The sequence below is a fragment of the Bos taurus genome, chromosome 2, assembly GCF_002263795.3.
Source record: "Bos taurus isolate L1 Dominette 01449 registration number 42190680 breed Hereford chromosome 2, ARS-UCD2.0, whole genome shotgun sequence".
Taxonomy (NCBI): Eukaryota; Metazoa; Chordata; class Mammalia; order Artiodactyla; family Bovidae; genus Bos; species Bos taurus.
The window spans coordinates 42,024,063-42,043,994 of record NC_037329.1 but is presented as its reverse complement, the minus strand read 5'-3'; the positions used below and the strand labels follow the sequence as shown (position 1 = coordinate 42,043,994).

General features: G+C 35.7%; 1 protein-coding gene across 6 annotated transcripts in view; it reads left to right on the top strand.

The window, feature by feature from the left end:
- GALNT13 (polypeptide N-acetylgalactosaminyltransferase 13) overlaps positions 1 to 19,932 on the top strand; it is a 656,510-nt gene that overhangs the window by 288,419 nt on the left and 348,159 nt on the right.

Below are 19,932 nucleotides of genomic sequence, written 5' to 3'. Positions count from 1 at the left end.
ACAGAAAAAGAGTCTAGCACACTTGCATTATTAGTGCAAAGATGCTGTACCATACAAATTTTGAATAAGATGCTCTCAAAGGACAAAGACTTTATTTACTTTATCACACAGAAGTAAACCATAGTATATATATTTTTAATGTGGTCAATCTCATAAGTGTACCTGTCCATTTATATCGATTGCCTTTCCCATGAATTAAAATACAATAAATGTAGCATTGATTGCACAAGTAGACATAGAAATGAGAATATTAATTGGATTTCTGATCTCTGTTCCATATCTTTTCAATTTGAGAATTGCTACAGCTTTCATATGCTGGCAAAATTTTTGCCTGTGAAGATAATAATAATAATTTCTCTAATACTTTGATTTATGTAATGTGTTCATGTGTAGAATTAATTTCACTTCCCCAATTAGAAGTAGTGTGTAAGTACTCTGTCTGTGTGTTTGTATATGCATGTAAATATGTATACATATATTTGTATATTAGAAGAAGTTAGAGATAACCAGTACTGTTACTTTCCTTTCCAGTAAGAAATAACTTTTCTTTCAAGTAAGAAAATTGAGTAAAACATATCTAGGTATGTTTTCAGGGACACATTTGTATACTACTGTAGGCAAAAAGCATGCTGCATAATTCCATTTACACCTGAACTACCCCTTAACAGTTTCCTTATTTAATTTTCTAACACACTCTGAATCTTTAAAAATTATAGTAAAATATATAAAACATAAAGTTGACCATCTTAACTGTTTTTAAATGTATAGTTCAATAGTATTAATTATGAAGGCAGTCAGATGTGCCATATTTAAATATACCACTTTGGCATGAAAATTATTTTGAGCTAAAGGCAATTGAGGGAAAAGAGACACAGGAAAAGCTCTCTTCTCTCCCTCATCTGCCCCAAAGAAAGGCAGGTTTCCCTTTTGACCCTGTGGTGCCCTGTCTCTTGAGCAAGAAAGGGAACACCAGCTTTTATCACTCATGATGGAGATGGCACTGAGATGACTCTGCCTAAACTCAACCTTATTAAATAACCCTTATCTTCCATTAGCTCCCCCCATATATTTGTCTTCCCACCTTTTATCATCCCTTCAAGCTCAAATACTTTTTCCTTTGTCTTTTTTCCCTTTGTTAAAATGACATCTTAAGTCTTTGAATCTAACCACTTCTTTTCAGTGGTCTTCTTTTATTTCTAAAAGACCTCCATATACATAAAAACTAAAACATTAACGTCAAAATAAAACTTAGATGCCTTTTCCCAAGTTATTCTTTTGTCAGTTTAATTTGCAGTCCTGGTTTATTAACCCAAGAGGAATGATCCAAAATTTTTCACTAGCCTACAAATATATTCACACTGTTGTGAGGCCAATCTCCAGAATTCTTTTTGTCATGCAGAATTGAAGCTCTGTAAGCATTAAACAGCTCCATATTCTCCACTATCCCTGGACACTGACAATTGCCATTCCAATCTTTGTCTCTCTGAATTTGGGTACGCTTTATATATAGTTGAAATCATACATCATTTGTCCTTTGACTGACTGACTTAGCATAATGTCCTCAAGGTTCATCCATATAGCAGCTGCTGCTGCTACTGCTAAGTCACTTCAATCGTGTCCAACCCTGTGCGACCCCATAGACGGCAGCCCACCAGGCTCCCCCATCCCTGGGATTCTCCAGGCAAGAACACTGGAGTGGGTTGCCATTTCCTTCTCCAATGCATGAAAGTGAAAAGTGAAAGTGAAGTCACTCAGTCGTGTCCGTGTCCGACTCTTAGCGACCCCATGGACTGCAGCCTACCAGGCTCCTCCATCCACGGGAGTTTCCAGGCAAGAGTACTGGAGTGGGGTGCCATTGCCTTCTCCACCATATAGCAGCATATGTCAGAAATTCCTAACTTTTTTTAAGGTAAATAATATTCTACTATATGTATATACCACCTTTGTTTATCTGTCGAGGACACTTGGTTTGCTTCTGCCTTTTGGCTACTGTGAATTATCCTACTATGAGGATAGCCAGCTGTGCAAATATCTCTTTCAAATACTGTTTTCAGTTCTTTTGAATATACTCTGAATAGAAATGCTGGTTCATATTCCAATTCTGTGTTTTGAGGATGCACCACACTGTTTCCTATAGAAGTTGTACCATTTTGTCTTGTTTTTATTAAATTTTGTTGACATGAAAAAAGTCCATGACTTATTTTTAAATGAGAAAAACAAATTGCAAGGCAGTTAAAAATCAAAAGACAAGTGAGGAAAGTAAAATTATTGATCACTTCTAGCTTAGAAACAGAGGCCAACCTTGTCTCATCACCTCTGTAATATTTATTTAACTCCTACCTCCAATTGGACCTATATACTGAATTTTTTGTTACAGTGAAGCAAATATCTCATTATAGGTATGTGGAAAAAGTTCTCCAGAAGTAGCTGAGCTAGCTTGGTTGTGAAAGCCTTAGTCCAAAGACCTAAAGATCCCTGGTTTGCTCCCAGGGTTTGGTAGTTGTTTTATTATTTTTATTTATTTGTTTTTTATTGAAACATAGTATACAATATCATATTAGTTTCTGTTACACAGCATAGTGATTCAGTATTTTTATAGGTTATGTTCCATTGAAAATTATTACAAGATAATGACCATAATTCCCCATGCTATATAGTATAGCCTTGCTGCTTATGTGTTTTATATACAGTAGTTCTATCTCATACCTCTAATGGGCCCCTCCTCTCTTCCTTCTCCTCACTAGTAACAACTAGTTTGGGTTTCTAGTCTATTTCTATTTTCTATATACATTCATTTCTATTATTAGCAGGGCTTCCCTTGTGGCTCAGCTGGTAAGGAATCCACCTGCAATGCGGGAGACCTGGATTCGATCCCTGGGTTGGGAAGATCCCCTGGAGAAGGGAAAGGCTACCCATTCCAGGATTCTGGCCTAGAGAATTCCATGGACTATATAGTCCATGGGATCGCAAAGAGTCGGACACTACTGAGCGACTTTCACTTTCACTGTAAGTGATATCATACAGTATTTGTGTTTCTGGGAATTTTTCACTAAGCATAATATTCTCTAGGTCCATTCATGTTGCTGTAAATGGAAGAATTTCATGTGTATATTTATATACATATATATAGAATATATTATTTTTTCCTATATTCTGTCTCTCGTGAATAGTACTGCTATGAACATTGGGATACATATATCTTTTCAAATTTATGTTTTTCCTTTTTCAAGCTATATATCCAAGAGTAGAATTTTGATAGTTCTATTTCTCATTTTCTGAGAAACCTCCATATTGTTTTTCATAGTAGCTGCACAAATTTATATTTCCACCAAAAAGGTTAAAGGGTTTCCTTTACTCCGCATCCTCTTCAGCATTTGTTATTTGTAGATTTTTTGATGATGGTCACTCTGACAGGTGTGAGACAATACCTTATTCTTGTTTCAATTAGCATTTCACTAATGGTTAGTGATGTTGAACATATTTTTCATGTGCTGTTAGTCATCTGTATGTCTTCTTTGGAAAACCATCTGTTCAGGTCTTCTGCCCGTTTTTGATTGGGTTGTTTATTTCTTGATTTTGAGTCCTATGAGCTGTTTCTATCTTTTGGATATTAGCATTTCATGTATTTTCTCCCATTCAGTAGGTTGTCTGTTCATTTTGTTAACAGTTCTCTATGCTGTGCAAAAGTTTTGACGTTTAGTTTGGTCCCATTTGTTTATTTTTGTTTTGTCTCCTTTGCTTAGGAGAAAATGGTGTGATTTATTTCAAAAGATGTTCTGCATTATCTTCTAGGAGTTTTATGGTTTCAGGTCTCATATTTAGGTCTTCAATCTATTTTTAGCTTATTTTTGTATATGGTATGAGTAAATGTTCTGATCTCATTGTTTTATATGTAGCTGTCTAGTTTTCCCAGCACTATTTATTGAAGAAACTTTTCTTCATTGTATCAATGTATTCTGGACTCCTTTGTCAGATTAATTGCCCATATGTGTGGGAGTCTATTTCTGGGATCTCTTTTTGGTTCCATTGATCTATATGTCTGTTTTTATGCCAGTACTGTGCCATTTTGAATCCTGTAGCTTTTGTATAGACTGAAGTCACGGAGTATGATATCTCCAGCTTTGTTCTTTTTTCTCAAGATTGTTTTAGCAGTTTGGAATCTTTTACAATTACATATGACTTTTAGGATTATTTGTTCCAGTTCTGTGAAAAATTTCATGGATATTTTGATAAGGATTGTTATAGATTACTTTGTGTACTATGGCCATTTTTAAAAGTAGCACAAGACATCTTCCCATTTTTCTGTATTTTTATATTCAATTTCAAAATTGTATGTGTTTTCAGAATATAGGTCTTTCACCTCCTTGGTTAAGTTTATTCATAAGTATTTTTTTAAATTTTATTTTATTTTTAAACTTTACAATATTGTATTGGTTTTGCCAAATATCGAAATGAATCCGCCACAGGTATACATATATTTTTAAATGTGATTTTATATGAGATATCTTTTTGCTTTCTCTCTATGATAGTTTATTATAAATACACAGAAAAACAACAGAAATTCTATATATTAATCTTGTATCATAAAACTTTGCTGAATTCATTTATTAAGTCTAAGAGTTTTCAACTTTTATTCTTTGAGTATGGTATTAGTAGAATTTGTCATAAATAGACTTCATTATGTTGTTAATCCCTGCATGTTTGTTCTTGACCATTTTTATTTTTGTAATTGGTTTTTAGTTTCATATTATTGTAATTAGAAAAATGCTTCATATAGTTTCTTTTCTCTTAAATTTGTTGGGACTTGTTTTGTGGCTAACATATGATATATTGTGGAGAATGTTCCACATGTACTTAAAAAGAATGTATATTCTGTTTTTGAATGTAATTTCTGCGGATATCTATTAAATCCAAAAATTTTATTGTGTCACTTAAAGCTATTGTTGCCTTATTGATTTTCTGTCTGAATGATCTGTTCATTGATGTACATGGAGTGTTAAAGTCCCCTACTATTATTTTAGTATTTTCATTTTTTCCTTTTATTCCCACTATTTGCTTTATATATTTAGTGCTTCAATATTATGTATTAACCAATGTAATAGCCTCTTCTTGTATTGATTCCTGTATCATTATAAAATACCCTTCTCTGTCTTTTCTTATAGTCTTTGTTTTAAAGTCTACTAATATCTTGTCTGAAAATAAGGATTGCCACCCTTGCTTTCCTGTTGTTTCCATTTGCATCAGATATTTTTCCATCCTCTCACTTTCAGTCTGTCTTTAGCTCCAAAGTCAATCTTTTGTAGGCAGCATATAAAAAGATCATATTTTCTTTTATCCAGTCAACTACCTTTACCCTATGTCTTTTGATTGAAGAATTTAGCCCATTGGCATTCAAAATATTAATTGATAGGTATGTACTTATTGCCATTTTATAAATTTTTCCAGTTGTTTATGTACTTTTCTGTTCATTTATTCTTCTTTTGTGGTTTGATTTTCTTTGATAGCATGCTTGTGTTCCTTTCTTTTCAGTTTCTGTGTGTCTATTATAGATTTTCAATTTATGATTACCATGGGGTTCATATTTGTTGACTCATAACTATATCTACTTGTCTCAAACTGGTAGTCATTTAATCTTGCTTGGTAGAATATTCTATGCCACAGGTTTTTCCCTTTCAGCATTTTGAGTATATTAGGCTACTGCCATCTGTCCTGCAAAGATTTTGCAGAGAAATCAGGCAACAGCCTTAGGGAGGTTCCCATGTATATAATCCTTTGCTTTTTTCTTGCTGCCTTTAAAATTCTCTCTCTAACTTTTGCCATTTTAATTATGGTGTATCTTGGTGTGTGTTTGGGTTCATCTTGTTTGGAGCCCTCTGTGTTTTCTGTATCTGGATATGTTTTTTTCTTTTTTCTTTCCCCTTTTTTTCTTCAGGTTTAACATTTTCAGCCATAGTTTCCTCAAGTACATTTTTGATCCATTTCTTTGTCTCTCTTCTGGAACCCTTGTAATGTGAATGTTGCTACACTTAATATTTGAGATCTTCTAAATTGTTTTCACGAGGAGATCCAACTAGTCCATTCTGAAGGAGATCAGCCCTGGGATTTCTTTGGAAGGAATGATGCTAAAGCTGAAACTCCAGTTCTTTGGCCACCTCATGCGAAGAGTTGACTCATTGGAAAAGACTGATGCTGGGAGGGATTGGGGGCAGGAGGAGAAGGGGACAACAGAGAATGAGATGGCTGGATGGCATCACTGACTCGATGGATGCGAGTCTCAGTGAACTCCGGGAGTTGGTGATGGACAGGGAGGCCTGGCATGCTGTGATTCATGGGGTCGCAAAGAGTCGGACACGAGTGAGCGACTGATCTGATCTGAAATTGTTTTCAACTTCTTAGAGATGTCTTAAGTTGTTTTCAGTTTTTATAAATCTATTTTTCTTTTGGCTGTTCTGATTAAGTGAATTCTATATTTTTGACTCCAATATCACTTATGTGCTCTTCTGTATCACTTAGTCTGCTATTCATTCCTTCTAGTTCCTTGTAAAAGTGCTCACTGTATGCATCATTTTCCTCCTAATCTTATAACATTTTTATTAGCAATGTTTTGAATTTTCATCTGGTAAATTATTTATGTTTAATTATTTTTTCAAAGGTTTTCTCTTATTTTTTCAATTGACAGTAGTTCCTTTACCTTTTCATTTTGCTTAACTTTCCCTGCCTCTTTAAACTTAGGTTAAACATTTAGTAATTGTGATCTTGATGGTGAGCTCTTGTGTGAGAGCATCCCTATGCAATCTGCATATGCCAAATGCCTCTGATATGAGAGCTGGATTTGATGTGGGCCTGGAGATAGGTGGGCTAGAGCTGGCACTGGGTGTGAGCTGGGACTTCTTTGCTCAGTGGCCATCACCACTCTATAAAGGGTGAGGTCTGATCTCAAGTTGCTAGAGCAGAACCCCTGAGGGATGAGTCTCCTTTAAGTATGTATTTTCCCCTTTCCCTGTACTGGTTCCTTGCCTCAGAGAGTAAGGGTACATAAACAAGTAGAACTCATGTAGACACTGAGCTTGGTTTGGCTGCAGATAAAGTTCTGCTTCACTACTTGTACAGGTGACCATGGCTCTGCTCAGATGCAGCCTTGGATCCAAGTTCCTTTTGTCCTTTACACCTGCTCTCAGCCTCCACTGCTGCCACCCTTTTATAGAACTGTTCTGCAGGGTGAGTGGGGCCTTGTGGACTCTCAATGTGCATGGGGCGATCTGCAGTTTAGTGGCTGCCATCAGAGATCTGGGCTGCTTTTATTGCACTGTTTGAGTAATCTTCAACAGCAATGGTATGCCTCCCCATTAATGCTAAGCCCTGGGACCGAGTCACATCTGTGTCCCACAGTCAAATCTTCTCCCTCTTCATGGCTGCCCCAGATCCAGTCCTGCTCTGTGATGTGGAGTGGGGCCAAAACTTTTGTCCATCTTGGGCTGAAGTGTGCTGTGGGGAAGTCTCAAGAAACTCAACAGCTTTTAGAGAAGACCTCTCTCCTCCCTGCCTCTGGGGTAAATCAATGTGTGTACTCCCTATGAGTAGGGTCTGGGATCCCCACAGTCCTTCTGTTAGTCCCAAGTCCTCCAATCAGCCAAGGAGGCTTGTCTCTTCCACATTGGACCCCAGGACTGGGGTGTCCAGGATGTGGTTTGAACTGCTCGCTCCTCAGGGTGGCTGTCCCCACTCTCTTGTAATCTCTGTTTTCCTCTGAATCCTGTCCCAGGGGCACAGTTCCCAAACTGATTGCTTTTATTCCCTTCATCTTTCTTAAAACCTTCATTGTACAGGAGTTCATCTGGCAGTCTTCAGTTAGTTTTCAGTGAAAGCTGTTCCACATGTAAATGTATTTTTGATATATTCAAAGTGGGAGATGAACTTCATGTCATCTTACTCCATTATCTTGATCAGAACCTTGGGACTGTAACATGTGACATCCCAGTGCACAAGGGTTCCACTTTCTCCACATATTTGCCAACATTAAATATATATATATATATGTATATATATATGTGTGTGTATATATATATAGTAACTATGCTAATAGGTGTGAAATGGTATCTTGTTGTAGATTTGATTCGTGTGATTAGCAATGTTTAACTTCTTATGTGGTTTTTGGCCATTTGTGTATCTTCTTTTTTTTTTAAATTTTATTTTATTTTTAAACTTTATAATATTGTATTAGTTTTGCCAAATATCGAAATGAATCCACCACAGGTATACCTGTGTTCCCCGTCCTGAACCCTCCTCCCTCCTCCCTCCCCATACCATCCCTCTGGGTCATCCCAGTGCACCAGCCCCAAGCATCCAGTATCGTGCATCGAACCTGGACTGGCGACTCGTTTCATACATGATATTATACATGTTTCAATACCATTCTCCCAAATCTCCCACCCTCTCCCTCTCCCACAGAGTCCATAAGACTGATCTATACATCAGTGTCGCTTTTGCTGTCTTGTACACAGTTGTTACCATCTTTCTAAATTCCATATATATGCGTTAGTATACTGTATTGGTGTTTTTCTTTCTGGCTTACTTCACTCTGTATAATAGGCTCCAGTTTCATCCATCTCATTAGAACTGATTCAAATATATTCTTTTTAATGGCTGAGTAATACTCCATTGTGTGTATGTACCACAGCTTTCTTATCCATTCATCTGCTGATGGGCATCTAGGTTGCTTCCATGTCCTGGCTATTATAAACAGTGCTGCGATGAACATTGGGGTACACGTGTCTCTTTCTCTTCTGGTTTCCTCAGTGTGTATGCACAGCAGTGGGATTGCTGGATCATAAGGCAGTTCTATTTCCAGTTTTTTAAGGAATCTCCACACTGTTCTCCATAGTGGCTGTACTAGTTTGCATTCCCACCAACAGTGTAAGAGGGTTCCCTTTTCTCCACGCCCTCTCCAGCATTTATTGCTTGTAGACTTTTGGATCGCAGCCATTCTGACTGGCGTGAAATGGTACCTCATTGTGGTTTTGATTTGCATTTCTCTGATGATGAGTGATGTTGAGCATCTTTTCATGTGTTTGTTAGCCATCTGTATGTCTTCTTTGGAGAAATGTCTATTTAGTTCTTTGGCCCATTGTGTATCTTCTTTAGAGACATGTCTATTCAAGTTCTTTCTCCATGTTTTAATTGAGATTTTGTTGTTGTTGTCCTTGAGTTCTATGAATTCTTTATATATTTTGGATATTAACCCTTTATCAGATATATAATTTGTTCATATTTTCCCCATCTATAGTTCTTCACTCTGTTGATTTTATCATCTGATTAAAAACAGAAGTTATTTTTAAATAGTCCAGTTTATTTTTATATTTTGTCTGTACCTTTGAGGTCATATATAAAAAATATTGCCAAATCTAATGTCATGAATCTTTTCCACTATGCTTTGTTCAAAGAATTTTAGATCCTATGATTAGGTCTTTGATCTACTTGAGTTAAGTTTTTGTATGTGATATAAGGTAAGGGTCCAACTTCATTTTTTCAGCATGTATATATACAGTTTTACTGAGAGTTCTTGAAGAGTTCTGTCCCCATTGTGTAGTTTTGGCACTCTTATCAAAAACCATTTGACTCTATCTGTACGGGGTTACTTCTGGGCCCTCTTTTTATGTTCTCTTGGGCTATGTGTCTGTTGTTATGCCACTGCTAGATTTTTTTGATTAGTAGCTTTGTAATAAGTTTTGAAATCCAAAAGTGTAAGACTTCCAACTCTTGAACATTTTTTTTAAAGATAGATGCTTTCTTCCCAGAATTTGCAGTTAGAATTTTCAGCTTTCATTCACAGCCTCATCTTTGTATACATCAAATTAGTAAAATTATTTTATATATTTGCACTTATAAAGATCTAATTGTGTGACCATGAAAATGAAATGATACAGTTCTCCATTAGATAATGTTATACATACATGCTAGAAAATGTGCTAAAAGGGCAGTATTGGGTTGGCCAAAAATTTCATTTGGATTTTCCATAAAATACCCAAATGAACTTTTTAGCCAACCCAATTCATGGAATTATGAGTTTTAAAGAACCATTGTGTGGAGGTGAGGTAAAGGAAAGCTTTGTAAAAGGGTGTATTTGGAGTCAGGCTGTACAGGGTAGGTGTGTGTGGAACTGCATTAAATAGAAAGTAGATAACTTTCTGGGAAGGAAGAAAAGCATATTGAGGATAAAGCCAGTTCTGATAAGAACAAAGATGTGAAACTACTTATTAAAAATAAAGATTATAAGCAAGCTTAGCTTTATATCTGGATATTATGTCATTTTTACTCTTAAGAGTTTATATATTTAATCTGGCCAAATACAGTTTTTCCTTTTGTTTTATAAATTCTGACTGAGAAAGCAGAGAAATTAATTATTATATTATAAATCTAGCATAGTAATTGTATTTTTATTTACATATTTTTCACGTAATTTAGTACTAAAAGGGTTTTTATACTTACCTATTTCATGGCTGTTGATGTTTTCTTATGTGTGTGTATATATACACACATACATATATTTATATAATTTTCTACATATGGATTTTCCATGATTTGGGGCAGAATGTGTATTTTTTAAACTTCATTATAAATTAAAGCTCATATCAATAAAATGAGATAGTTTTTGTTTTGAAAAAACTAAAATTTTAAAAGGAAATGAGGAAAGAAATTTTTTAAATGCAGAAATTTTGGATAATTAAATGGAAGAAGGTGATATAGTCTAGACTGAAACTGTATGAGGCTTTGTTAGGCTTTGTAAAACTAGAATGGAAGTTGTAACCAGCCATTCTGCATTATAGGCCTAGAGGAGATGACAAAGAATCTTAAAAATATAACCTCTGCTTTTTAGACATGTCATAGTAGGCAATTTGGAGGTGTTGGAAAAGAAATATGCCATGAATAAAACAATACTTTAGGAAGAGGCATATCTGAAGTTTTATATAGCAGACTTTATAGATAGGAGAAGCTTGAATTTAGCAAAGAATTCCTTGTTGGCTATTATATTCACATAGATATGATGAGATAGGACATTGATGATAGCAGTTATCTTAGAAATATTAATGATGAAGACCAAATTCAGGATAGCTTCAGGAGACATGAACATGTAATTAAAGTTTTAGTCTATGTGTGTGGATGTATTTTAAACCTGAAGTAGATAAGGAGCAGGGACAAAAACTATAAGTAGAGATGATCCCAAGTATATTCTGAAGTGATATTTCCAAACTGGTGACTGACTGAATATAAGGCAAAAGAAAACAGAAGCCAAGGATGACTCTATTGTTTCAAATCTTAGTGACCAGGAGATGGATGGTATAGCTGATTTCATACACACACATAATCCCATACACACATACACTCTTTCACACATATGGAGGCATACATAACACTTTTAATATAGGTAGTGAAATTAACACGTACATATTATATAAAACCAGGTGTTGCAGAAACTTACCTTTAGAGGCAGAGTTTCTGCCAGCATCTGAAATCTGTACTAATTCTTAAATTAAAAGGAAAAGATATGTAACTAAGATTAGAAGTCCAATTAGTATTCTCACTTTATATTTATATTATATATATTTTTATATTCATAATATATTTATAATTATATTATATTTATATTATATTCTTTGTGAAATCATTGCTACATTTTATCTGTACAATGTTAGCAAAATTGAGTAAAATATAAATTAAGAAAATTTTTAGATTCTAATATTTCTAAAATTGCAAGTCAATAGAGGGCGATGGCACCCCACTCCAGTACTCTTGCCTGGAGAATCCCATGGACCGAGGAGCCTGTTTAGGTGTGCAGTCCATGGGATCGCTAAGAGTCGGACACGACTGAGCGACTTCACTTTCATTTTTCACTTTCATGCATTGGAGAAGGAAATGGCAACCCACTCCAGTGTTCTTGCCTGGAGAATCCCAGGGATGTCTGTGGGGTTGCACGGAGTCGGACATGACTGAAGTGACTTAGCATTTCTCATTAAAATGTGCATTTTTTTCTTACTACATGAAAAGAATGTGATTTAAAAAGAAAAGATAGTTTCTTAAGAAACACTTGCATATTGATTCAACTTAAGGAAGTACAAAAAAAAAAAAGAAAGTATGTAGTTTAGTTCTGCTATTGCTAGAAAAATCCTATGCAAAATGAATAATGACTTATATTTTAAAATATTCCTATTTTTCCATGGACAGATATTTTCTGTACATATATTAGTGCCTTGAAAGGAGGCTAAATTGTTCTAATGCCAACTTACAATGTGATTTTGCTGAGGAAGAATTTGATTTCATAGTTAATATAATTTAACCATGAAAGTGAGAGAGTTTCATTGACATGGAGATGTTAACAGGTCTAAAATCCACATAATAAATTGTAATTGATATTTTCATGACCTTGAAAAGTCTCCTATAGAAATAAATCCATTTTCTGCATGACAGTTGCCATACAAATAAGACAGTTTGTGTTTGGTCTTTGAATTTAAATGCTTAATATCTTAATTTCTATATAACTTTGTTGTATTAAAACATATTGAAAACAGTCTCAAAAATAGATTTTATGTACACTCCAAGTTCAAGTTGAACTATATGGAACATATGTAATGATTATAATTTTAAGATAAGGAAAGATATGTGTACAAATACATTTCCCATATACCTTTATTTATTGCATTTAATGCCTCTTGCTCTATTTTTCCCTTGAGGAAAGGCATTTTTCCTTTTTGGTCTTTTTCTTTCTTGGTAGTAAAAAAGTATAAACAGAGTCATTGTCACTAAAATGTCATAGGAAGTTATTTGATTCTGCTTAATGAGATTACTTTCTAAGATTGTATTCTAAGAAATTCAAATGGAAGAATCCAGTATAAAGTAATTATTTTATCATTGTACTAAGTAAGATAAAGTTAAAATTTGCAATATAAGTTAGTAAGTAAAATTCAGCTTCATAAACACCTATCCAGAACCTCCTTTCTGATCAGTATTTTGTGAGAAATTATATAAGCAAATATAGCTCTCCATCTCTACCCTTATGAGCTTATTAACATATTGGTTAGGGAAAGATATTTTCATCCATGAATTAATTAATATACATGAATTAATAAATTCTGTAATAATAGTGAATGTAGTTAGTAGTCAATATTTGTTTAATTTTTATTACCTTGCAAACATTATATTAAGTAGTTTAACTGCATTCTCTCATAGAATTCTCAGTAAAAGTTCCATGAAATATATTGTATGTTTTATGGTGTTTGTCTTCTGGATTTAGAAACATACCCAAGAGGTGAAGGAACTTCTCCCAAGGTCATGCAGCTGACATCTGAATTGAGGCAGTAGAACTACTATTATGTGTTCTCAACCACCAGAGAACATCCGTGAATGTCACACGGAAAAGACATGATAGGTACCTGACAAAAAGCTTCACAGAAAACATGAGCCATGGGTTAGCCCTTGAATAATTATGTACAGATATGTACAGATAATTTCATACAGATAATGAAGGAAAACAGAAAAACTCCAAGGGAGGAAGAGGAGATGGACAAAATAGAATGACTATAATATGTGCTGAAGCAAATGATCTAATACAATAGTGAGATCCTCTAAGGATTACACAGATAATCATGCTGACTACGCTTAAGGAGGCCCCTAATGATGTCCATCAATTATATAAAACTTCCCATGTCTATTTTCTCTTCCACTTTGTGATTTATTATTTCATTATTTCAGCACTTCTTTCACACCTTCAGTAACTCTTCTTCAATCCTCACTATCAGCTTATGATATCACTGCCTTTTTAATTGAGAAAACAGAAGGAAATAGAAGAAAGTCTCCTCTAGTGCCCCCATAGCATCCACTCCCTTACTTGCATTCACAGCCCTGTTCTCTGTCTTCTCTCCTGTTATTGTGAGTTAATGACAGTCAGCCCATCCACTGCACTCTAGGTGCCCTCCCCTCTTACTTACTCAAGTGCATTGTTCCAACAACTCTGTTCACCCCTTCAGTCATCAATCCTTTTTTCTCTCTTGGGTTATTCCTAGCATGCGAACAAACTGTTTATTCTTCCTTAAAAACAAAACATATAAACAAAATACTTCTTGAGACAACACTTCTCCTTGTAGATATGTCCACTTCCCTTCTTGTTGAAGGGATTGTCTATGTCTTGAAAGAATTGTCTATGCTCACTGTCTTAAACCTCTCCCCATCTCCATTTTGTCCTAAACCCACTTGAGTTAACTTTATTCTTCATAATAGCAGCACTACTGTTCTTGCCAGAGTCGAACCCAGGTCTCCCACATTACAGGCAGATTCTTTACCATCTGAGCCACCAGCGAAGCCCTTTTAAGACATTATGCTGTCCTAATTTTCTCTTACCTCTGTGGTTAGTCTTTCTCTATGTTATTTACTAGTGCTTGTTTTTTCCTCCCTAAACTCTACACGTAGGAATGTCCTGAAGACATGTCCTTGGAGATGGCCTATTTTCTCTCACTCACTCCCCTGGCAGTTTCCTTAGTGTCTTCATATTAAATATCCTCTCACCCTCCAATCTAGACTTCTCCTCTGACATCCAGAACTGAACGTCTAATAGTGATATCTTCAGTCGAATATGTAACACTCATCTAAAACCAAACATGTCCCAAACTCAGCACCTGATAATTGCCAAAAAGCCGCCTCCTTTCATGAAGTCTATCATCTTAGGAAATGATGTTAAACCTTGGAGTCTCGTTTGAGCTCCCTTTCTTGCAACCCATGTCTGACACATCAGCAGTTTCCAAGCATTAGCTCTTCTCATCATTTACATTACTGCCATCTTAGTCAAAGTTACCAATATTTTCACCTGAATTATTGTAATAATCTCCTAAGTGTTTTTTGTTTGTTTTGCTTTTTGCATTTCCTTTGGTTTACCCTATAGTCTCTAATTAAATATAATGCTCAAAGTGATCCTATTAAAATTTAAGCTACTTTTTGCTGCTACTTTGTTTAAATCTCTTCAATGCCTTGCATCTCCTTCAGTGAAAAAAACAAAATCCTTTCAATGTCCTATCAAGCTCCCATTACTTCTCCCACATCCTGTGTTAGTATTTATGTACCTTCTCAGTTGCAGGTACCGTGAACACTGGAACACATGACTAATACTCCGACTGCAGGGCTTTAGAACTTTGTATTCCCTCTGTCTGAAATGTTTGTTCCCTGAATATGCTTATGGTTTGTTTCCTTACCTTCAGGTCTTTACTCAAATGTCACTTTCTCTCTGGAATCTTCCCTGGCCACATTATATAAAATTATACACCTATGACACCATCTATCTTCTTTCTCTGCTTTATTTTTTTTATATACTACTGGCTACTTAATATAGAGCATGTTTCTTTATTATTTGCTTCAAACACTGGAGGATAAGTTCATTGAGTGCAGAGATCTTTTTATATTTTATTCACAGCTTTATCCCCAGTTCTGAGAAGAGATTTTGCTGTATGGTGGGTAGTCAATAAATACTTGTTGAGCAAGTATTTATAAATAAATTAATTAAATTTATAAATTTAAAATATAAATTTAAATTGTGAGTTAATGTCAGTCAGCCCATCCACTGCACTCTAGATGCCCTCCCCCCTTACTCAAGAGCATTGTTCCAACAACTGTTCACCCCTTCAATTATCAATCCTTTTTTCTCTCTTGGGTTATTCCTAGCATGCTAACAAACTGTTTAATAAATTAAATGATATGTATTCTGGTGGTATATAGAGGATGTGATGGGGGAAAAGCTTGACCTTGATTTTGTAATCATGAAGAGAGCTGTTACAGGTTTTCAGAGGGAAACTGACATGATGACAGAGGTATGGATCTGCAGTGAGCTAAGCTGGTATTTTTGTCATCTTTTCTTCCAGCAGAACAGTTACCTAGAGCAGAATAAGAAAAAAAAATGAAAATTAGAAATAGTTCCATGCTCAGAATACTATAATGTGCTCTATAAAAAAGATCAGAAAAAACTGAAGTAGCTGGAATTTAGTGGTAGCTAAGAGAGAGCTGACATTGTTAAATTTAAATTTGAAGTGTCCTCCTCTATTTTTAGCTTCAATTTATTGAGAAACTATTGGGTACATTTGACTATACTCAGTGCTTATAAGCTCTCAGCTTTTAGTCCTCATTTCCAGTTCTCCAATTAGGCTGTAAAAGTAAGTAAGTGGCACTATTCCCATTTTAGAATTATGGAAACTCAGGGGAGAAGATACATTTGTTTGGACTAAACTACTGGAAATGGCTTTCTTCCATAATTTCCTCTAACCTTGCTGCCAGATTTCTCTTCCCAGTTTTGGATGATTGCTTTATCTGCATCTTCTGGGTATTTTCAACTAGTACAAAGGTCACATTTCCAAGTAGTAATGGTGTACCCTGGTTTCGGGGTAAAAGTAGGTGGTCATCACATTTGCCAGTGTGGTAGACATCCACGTTTCCATTTTTAGTGAGGGGCATTTTGGAAACTTTGTCACTGAACAGTTGCCAGCATGGACCAAGGACTCCTAGCTGACATCTTTCTGTCTCCCTCCCCAGTGTAGGATTCTGCTTCAGACAATAAAACACCCAAAGACTTGCTTCTGGGGCTTCCTACCTCAGCAGACAGCCCCACAGAGTAGAACCTAATCGAGAGGACTTGAACCCAGCTACCTTTTACTCTGTCCACTTGGAAACTGAGGCTCCTTGCCACAAGAAGGAACTTCTTCACCCACTGATACTTCTTTCCACCCAGTCCTTTACAGACTCTTCTAGGATACTTCCTACCTTATATATCTCTAATCATCAAGGAAATCAAGTCACAGTTCCCCAAGTAACTTTCATATTTTTAAATTAACTTATTTTTTATTGAAGGATAATTGCTTTACAGAATTTTGCTGTTTTCTGTCAAACCTCAGCATGCATTATTTCAGGTTACAGATTCACAGTCAATAAATATCTATATAAAAGTGAGGTACTGATCTCTAAAAAGCAGTCACAACCTCTGAAAAGAAATCTCTTGGTATCCCTGTAATTTGGCTTGATAAGTGCAAAATATCTTTCTCCTTTAACCGAGAAGTAGGAAATCCCACCACATACCTAGTGACTTTGAATTCCCTTACTTCATTGACTCTTATTCAACTTTCTAATTTCCTCTAATAGAGGCAGGAGGTAGATGATAGAGATTTAGAGTCACAGTATCAGTATCATCTGATATCCTTCCAGCAGCTTTTTTTTTTTTTTTTTTTTGGAATCACCTATCACTTGCTGGCTTTAGAGACTTGCTGCAATTCCCGAAGTTATTTTTCCTATCCTACTATCATTTATCTGTTACCAGTAGTGTATACATTGCAAAGTCAGAATCTGTACAAGGATCTCTGACACCATAGTGGTGTCCTTCCTGATATTCATTACTTGTGTTCCTTGAGAGGGCAGAGGACAAGGAAATATGTGTAGAGAAGTGAGGGGGCAATGGTGAGAAGATTGAGATTCTAAGGACAGGCATACATTTGCAAGGCTGCAGTGTACCTTGTTCAATGAATGTAAACTTGAGGACCAATTAATGTGTTCTGTGCTATTGATGAGTAGTCAGCTAGAATGGGTATGTCTGCATTTAAGGCACCTAGAAGTTCATGCCAAATGCATCTCAAGACCAGATGATTTAAGTGGACTCTGGACTAGAAAGGAAAATGAATGTCAGTCCTACAGTGGTATGATTTTAAGGAACCCAAAATTGATATGCATTGTGGTGGGAGGGGGGACAAGTGAAGAAAGGAATGATTAAGTGGGTGTCTGAGACAGATGGTGTGGACTTCAAATAAACCCGCAGGGTGGTGGATAAATAATGATGAGAGCAGCACTGGTGAGTAAGGAAAAATTGGACAACCCCATCCCAAGAATTTGGGAGGTGTAGGATGAAATAAGACCTTTAAATGTTTACTCCCTTTGGAAATAAAAAAATTGTGCAAGATCAAATAACACTTGGAAAAACATTTTTTTAGTGTTTTTGTTATAACCTCTCATTATAGTCAAGAAGATCAGATAAGAAAAGATAAGACTGAGCAACATATCAGAATCAAGTATTTTTTTTAGAAAAAATTGTTTTTCCATCCTAACATAAATACTCAATCAGAAACAATAAACAAAAAAAGCTGAATTTGAATGAGAAGCTGTCATATACCTGGAATTTAAGTAATAAATAAAATTTTATTGGTAGAAGAATTACCAATTTGGATATGTGGGGAAATGTTCATTTTACAGTGAAATTTTTGTCATGTACAATTCCAAAATAACATACTAACTTTAAAAAGAAAAGACATTTAGTGCCTTTCATAAACAGTTTCAGTCATCTGAGAGTCAGTTCAGCTGTGAGTGATTTTAACAAGTAAATTGTTTCAACTGTGTGTTTAATAGACTGTGTCACAAAACTGCAGCCCAAAAACAGGAGGCTGGGAGACAGGAGGTAAACGTGAGATGTGTATGTTACAGCCGTAGCCTGGCCGTAGCACATACTTTTTGGGAGAACCTGACTGGGGTACCAATCTACCATATTTTCATATTTATTCTTGACAATAGGGGTGATAGACATAGATAGGGTCTACCTAGTAAAGCATATTCATTTTTATATACGCAAGAAATATTTGTGTCTTATAAAGAACACTATTAGAGAAAGAAAGTTAAGTAACACAAGGTACCTATATCACTATGCTTAAAAATGGCAACCTAAACTACTGGTAGATGATTCTTTTTCCCTTTATGAAATTATAATGATGAAAGTTTTAGTTTGGTGCCACCTTAAACATGTGAATAGACTTCACACTGCCCATATTGTATTTATAGTCACCCTTTTGGACAATTACTGTGATCATTATTGTGACTTATATTTCCCACTCACATGTTTTATTATACTCCGTATACAAAACGTCAGATGACTTAGTTCATCACTTTTAGTGGCTATCTGAGTTTCCCAAGGCTGTTGATGAAAAAAGGTCCATACTGTGTCACAACCACAGTCTTTGAATAAAGCAAGTATTCCACTTTTCATCTCACTGCTGTTGTCCATTTGACACCCAGACTGCAGCAACCATGTGATCACTGGGGCAGTTTTCCTTTGGACATTGAGTACCTGGAGTGGCTGTGCATTGTTTGGGAGAGAACACACCAAACTAATTCAGTTAACTCGTTCACTAAATACATATTAGAGCTGACCACATGCCAGGAACCAGCGCCAGATCCTATGATTGCAAATGAGTTAGACATATTCCCTGCCATTGGATTTTACTTTCTAGTTGAGGAAAGCAGAATCATACTCAAGAAACACCTTGTACATTAGAAAATGTAGCATGATCAGTGGATCTGCTTCTTAAATGCACACATTTTTAAAGGCTGTATTTTTCAAGGGCTGATAGAGGAATTCTAGTACTAAGGGAGCTTTTGATGATTAAGCAGCTTTAAGGAATTAGTTTAAATGTCTCAAAGTTTCAAAAGAAGAGGCAACTTTTGAATGAGATTTTTGAGAGTGGTCAAAATGACAGCATTCAATGTAAAGCAAAGGCTTTTTTTTTTTTTTTTCCCTTTCTCCTTTCCTGTTCATTCCTTTCTCTTCCTGAACATTTGGTCCAAAAGCCATTATGTGCAGCTGAACATAGGAGGAGAACTGTTTTCAGTCAGTCAGTCAGTCAGAAGCCATGCAAGATGAGAAGGGGGTCCTAGTCAGCACTGGGTATCAGAACCTGTAGGGTACAGGACAAGCAACCACATGAGGATCAGAGTCCAAACAGGGTGAGAAGAAAGGCATCATAGCAAAGAGCACTTGTATGGGCTATCAAGAGCTGTGTAAGTCTAGATGGCAATCCCAGGGAAGGTGGCCTGGAATAGCATCTCAGAATATGAACAGCACTAAGAAAACATCATCCCCATAGGAGAGCTATC